The sequence below is a fragment of the Henckelia pumila genome, chromosome 2 (genome assembly GCF_033568475.1).
Source record: "Henckelia pumila isolate YLH828 chromosome 2, ASM3356847v2, whole genome shotgun sequence".
NCBI lineage: Eukaryota > Viridiplantae > Streptophyta > Magnoliopsida > Lamiales > Gesneriaceae > Henckelia > Henckelia pumila.
In genome coordinates this window covers 111,780,128-111,786,219 of record NC_133121.1, presented here as the reverse complement: position 1 = coordinate 111,786,219, position 6,092 = coordinate 111,780,128, and the positions used below count along the sequence as shown (strand labels likewise).

The following is a 6,092-nucleotide window of genomic DNA, read 5'->3' as shown; positions in this document are numbered from 1 at the left end:
CCAAAATCATATTGAATCTACTTATTGTTTGACCAACCTTCAAACAGCACATCGAATATATGTACATATCTCACAAGCAATTCAACAAATTGCCATGAAAGCAGGTTAACTCATTTGCAGCTGGATTCAATTAAACCTATTTCGATTTTGCTAAAAGAAAACCCAAACAAGAGCAAAAAACAATAAAACTATCGAGATAACACCGAGAATGTCAAAGAACAAGGAAAAACAAAACAAAAACAAAAGAAGAGAGCCAACCCAGTAGAAGAAGGATCGAAGTCGAGGATATCGTACGCTGTTGAAGCAGCAGTGAGAAATAAAAAGAGGCGAATAACAAACCAAAGGGGAAAAACCTTGCACAAGAACCAAAGAAGAAAACTAGAGAAGCACCGTCCACTCAACCACTTGGGATTGGGAAGCTTCGATCTTGGGCTATTTTTTTCTTTGATGTTTTTGTTTTGTTTTTGTTTTTTTTCCAATAATTAATACTATTGCGAATCACTGCCGAAGCTTTGAGATTCAAAGTCAAGCGAGCATATGAAATAACAACAAGTATGGTTATGAATCTAAAGCAAACATTTTGTTTCCAAGCCATTTCTGGAATAAAAATCAGGTAATCATTCAGTGGGAAACCTCTTATAGTCCTGTATAACAAAAGAAAGAAACAGAGTAAAAACAGCAATTCGTAAGACCTTTGTAAAGAACCAACTTCATAAGGACTCCAATTTTCTTAATGTAATTGCTCTCATTAAGCCCAATACAGTGGAAAACAATGTACACATCACAAAACTAAAAGGTACGTTACCAAAGCCAAAGAAAGAGATCTTGTGAATAAGAGGAACACAAATCCTAAAATCAGCTTCTACCAATTAAATCTAACTACAAGTTAAGCAGTGACCAAACATCTATATCTGCTATTAATCAAACCTTGTACACAATTAGTTTGACTCCTTGTACATTGACACGAAAAGGTTGGGAACCAAACATAGCAGGAAATTTCTCGAAGAATCAGAATGAGAACATGCAACGAACCATGTAAAACACAGCGAGAGGAGGACACAAAGCAGGATTGAAATAAATTTCGGGATTATCTCAGTTTCCAGTTAAAGAGAGGCGAAGCATATCAATAAATCAGAAAAACTAAACAAGAACAAGAGAAGATAAAATTAAACAGAGAACGCCGAGTGTTCTATTTTGACATAAATAAAATTATTAAGATGCACCTTTGATACGATGCTGTAGTCATCCGAATTTCAAGGTTAATTCTAACATTAATGCATTACATTGGGATCAATCCTCAACCGGGGCATCACTCGCCGGGAGAAAGGCTCACCAACTCAAGCACAACATCGGAATTCTGTCGTGAGGTTGTTCCGTTGGGATTTTCTCTCGGTCGGGTCATCACTCCCCGAAAAAGAAACTCACCAACTCCACAAACCCACGAACCACCCTTACTATACAGACAACACAGACACTAAAATCATAAATTGCACCTACATTTTACATATATTTTCAAAAGCATTCGATATATGAAAGTTTGGGAAGAAAATGTGAGGTGGTTTCAGTTATATAATTAATATGTATTTTGGGATGTATAGAATTATTAAGATGCACCTTTGAAACCAAACTGTAGTCATCCGAATTTCAGTTATATAATTAATATGTATTTTTTGTGATCTCGACTATCAATTTCAGGGTTCATATTTAATTGTGGATAGGTGTGTAAGTGTTTGGTGGGGGAAATTTTAATAGTACTCTTGCAGAGACTTTAACTCGCAACTTGGGAATGCTTACTTAGGCAACCACGAGTTGCTGTACAATGCACCACAAAAGATAGAGCAAATGAGCATTGAGGAAAACATTTGAGGGAACAATATCAATACCTAGAAGTCAGAAGCACGTGCATTTGAACTGACTTAAGGGCATAGTATCCATATATATATATATAATTTCAAATAGACAAACGTTTTAGGGGAATGAAATAAAACAATCTACCTGCACATACTCAAAAATAAAGGATTACAAAATAAAATCATGACAAGAACAAGAGCTGAAAAATATGTCCAATATAACAGTCCATCTCCTCCTTCAAAATATTGTCACACACACCTGAACTTTTCCCAGATTCATGCATGTTTCATATACTTCTTATGGGGATAAATTCGGTGTTGACACTTGATAGTACTTATAATGCTGCTTCTGAGTTCTGAGTAGAGGGTTGGAATCTAAGATTTGAAACTTGAAAATAGGAACTCAGCGTGACAGTACAAGAAATGACTGATTCAATAAATTGTCGCCCAAGATATAATCTTTCAAACCAACCGTTAATATAGAACGCAAACCAAAAATCATATTGAATCTATAGTTATTGTTTGACTAACCTTCAAACAGCACATCGAATATCTGTACATAACTCACAAGCAAAGCCAATAAGATTAAACAAATTGTCGTAAAAGCAGGTTAACTCACTGACTATTTTTGTTAGCTATCTTTTGGAAAAACACCCAAGTAAATAACCATCCATTGATCTACAATCCTGGTTATTTTCTGTAAGGAGCTCAGAACCCATCTTTTCTTTGATTTTTTATGAAAGTAAGAACATATCTTTTAAGTAGTTAATCTGATGGTTAAATATCTTTGAAAAGAGGTGAGGTTTTTTTCAAAACATATTTTTTTTCCCCAAATACTTTTCCACAGAGCAGGTTGTAATCTAGACAGTAACAAGAAAAGGGTAGATATTTTTATGTAGTTTATTCAATGTTCAAATACCTCTGATAATAGGTGAGGTTTTCTTCAAAACCTTTTTTGCTCCAAATGTTTTTGTACAGAGTGGTTAATTTATAGCAGCCAGGAGCACCTGTTATCAAGAGCAAATTCAGGAAATAGAAACTACTAAGGCCCATTGCAAAGCTAACACAAAAAAACTATCATACATAGCAGCCATCTGAAAAACCAACCAAAAAAAAATAATAATTTATCTTGTCCTAAACGCACATCAAGCCATGTGCTTGATGAAATACATCAATCATAAGAAGGATGAGAAGACTGACCATTTATGTCTAGCTGCAGACACAAAAACATTAATCTTAAACACAAAAACATATATACTACATATTCAATTGAACTTCATCACAAGACACACATATATATCAGCTCTTCCAATTTCAAATAGAACTCCACGAGACAATAAACAAATTCTATTTGAGAATTATTTTACTTTCCTCCTTTGAAGTACATGTGATTTGAAATAAAAGCGAACTGATCATTATGTCTTTCTAAGAACCTCATCACCTATGTGTACTCCATAAACCAAAGAATAGCATAAAATCTGTCGAGTACCGATTTTCCACTACTATCCACAAGTCATCCTGAAACAAGCGAATAGCTACATCTTATTAACCCTAATTCACGAACAGAGCATCCCAATGTCAAGCAAATAAGAATAGCCGTCTATTATAACACAACTCCGCACTCAGAAGCACAAAATCTCCAGTTACAAAAGAAGAATACGAGAAGTTTACAGCAAAAGTCGAGCACGAAATTTTTTGTAAAATAAAAAGAAAAGGGGAAAGTAAACACCGTAGTATCGTAAGACATGCAGCACTCCTCCTTGTAGATGCGATTAGTAGGCTCAGGGATCCAAAATCGATAAATATATGATAAGCAAATCCATAGATGAATAATGAGTACATATTCTTTTCCCTAACGTTTGGAGAAGGAGAAGGAGAAGGAGAAGGAGAAGGCATAAAAGCAAGGGAGAAAGCAAGGGAAAATTGGGGAAAAGGGAGTCATTTCTGTTTTATTTAAGAAAAATGATTCAATTCTCAATTTACAATATTGTTCTTGCGTTTAAATACATATCTATATTATTATATATTTTAAAATATTAATTAACCCTAAATCTTTATATCACTCTTATCGCGACTATCCTCTCTCAAACGCTCCTCTCAATTCCTCATTTTCTTTCTCTTTTTTCAGATCTTGTCTCACCCTTCTCTTCTTTAAAAAAAAAAAAAAAAACTTTATTCTTATTCTCAAATCTTTTTCAGCAAAATGAACAACAATCTGATATATATTTTCAAATTATTTATTTAAAATACCAAAAAAATCGAACTGGGAAGACCCAAGCTTGGGTCTGCCAAGCTCGTGCTTGCTGGGTCTGACCCAAGCTTCCAAAGCACGGTGCAGACCCAAACACTTGGGTCTGACCCACGCTTGGTCGACCCAAGCACTTGGGTCTGGCACTGACCCAACAAGCACGGTGCAGACCCAAACACTTGTATGGGTCGACCCAAGCACTTGGGTCTGGCACGTGCTTGGCAGTCCATGGTCAGACCCAAGCTTGGGTCTGCCAAGTGTTTGGCAGACCGTGCTTGGGTCTGACCACTTTCGTAAGACCCAAGCTTGGGTCTGCCAAGCACATGTTTGGGTCTGACAAATTTTGGTCAGACCCAAACATGCACACGTGTTTGGGTCTGACCAAAATTTGTCAGACCCAAACATAAGTGCGTGGGTCGGACAAAATTGGTCAGACCACTGACGTTTTCGCAGCGGGCTGCGCGCTGCAAGAAGTTTCTTTGCGCAGCCTGCTGGCGCGCTGCGGAAAGAAGATAAGCACGCCGCGGAAAATACATGTGTAGAAAAATCCGGTTTCATTAAATTCAGGATGCGAAACATAATGGACTAGGCTGATTATCAATTCCATAATACATGTTTATTTGTAACGCATTTATTTCTAATTTTAACTGGTATGTTTGTCAAAAAAATTAGGTAGTCAAATAATTTTTTCGCTGCTAATTTCACAAGTTTGACCAATATTTACATAATTTTGATCCATAATTACATAATTTTGACCAATGTTGGCATATAATCGTACATGTTGCAACATATGAATTCACTAATTTCACAAGTTTGTTCTATAATCATACATATTTTAACATATGAATTCACTAATTTCATAAGTTTGACCGATAATTACATAATTTTGGCACGTAATTACACAATTTTGTTCAATGTTTATTGATAATTGTACATGTTTTAACAGTTTATCCACTAATTTCACGAGTATGTTTTATATTCGTACATGTTAACGTATGAATCCGCGAATTTCACATGTATGTTTTAAACTCATACTTGTTTTAACATATGAATCCGCTAATATCACAAACATATTAACATATAATCGTATATATTTTACAATATGAATCCGTTAATTTCACAAATATGTTCTATAAATCGTACAGGTTTTTAAAACATGAATCCATAATTTGACAAGTATGTTCTATAATCGTATATATTTTAACATATGAATCCACAATTTATATGAAATCAGTCGATTAATATGTTACAACAATTAATATGTTACAACATGTATAATCATACAACATAATCGTGAAAATAACGGATATATATGTTTTAACATATGAATCCACAATTTATAACATATATATCCGTTATTTTCACGATTATGTTGTATGATTATACATGTTATAACATATTAATTGGTGTAACATATTAATCGACTGATTTCACGATTATGTTATATGATTATACATATTGTAACATATCAATCATCTAATTTCATGATTATCTTATAAGATTATACACATTTTAATATAAGAATCAGCTGATTTCACTATTATTTTATATGATTATACATATTTTAATATAAGAATCAACTGATTTCACGATTATGTTATATGATTATACATATTGTAACATATTAATCGACTGATTTTACGATTATGTTATATGATTATACATATTATAACATATCAATCAGCTAATTTCATGATTATGTTATATGAGTATACACATTTTAATATAAGAATCAACTGATTTTACTATTATGTTATACGATTATACATATTGTAACATATTAATCGTCTGATTTCACAATTATGTTATATGATTATACATATTGTAACATATCAATCAACTAATTTCATGATTATATTATACGATCATACACATTTTAATATAAGAATCAACTGATTTCACTATTATGTTATATGATTATACATTTTGTAACATATTAATCGACTGATTTCACGATTACGTTATATGATTATACATATTGTAACATATCAATC

The 6,092-nt window shown here is 33.4% G+C and overlaps 1 long non-coding RNA gene across 2 annotated transcripts; it reads right to left on the bottom strand.

The window, feature by feature from the left end:
• Positions 1 to 478: 478 nt before the first annotated feature.
• Positions 479 to 3,802, bottom strand: LOC140881812 (uncharacterized). 2 transcript variants are annotated; one of them, XR_012150059.1, is made up of 3 exons: positions 3,580 to 3,802; positions 1,884 to 2,857; positions 479 to 644 (listed from the first exon to the last, which is right to left on the bottom strand). It is a non-coding gene; the product is annotated as an uncharacterized lncRNA (long non-coding RNA). The 2 variants fall into 2 exon arrangements; XR_012150058.1 differs by having other exon boundaries at positions 479 to 2,857.
• Between the last annotated feature and the right edge of the window lie 2,290 nt (positions 3,803 to 6,092).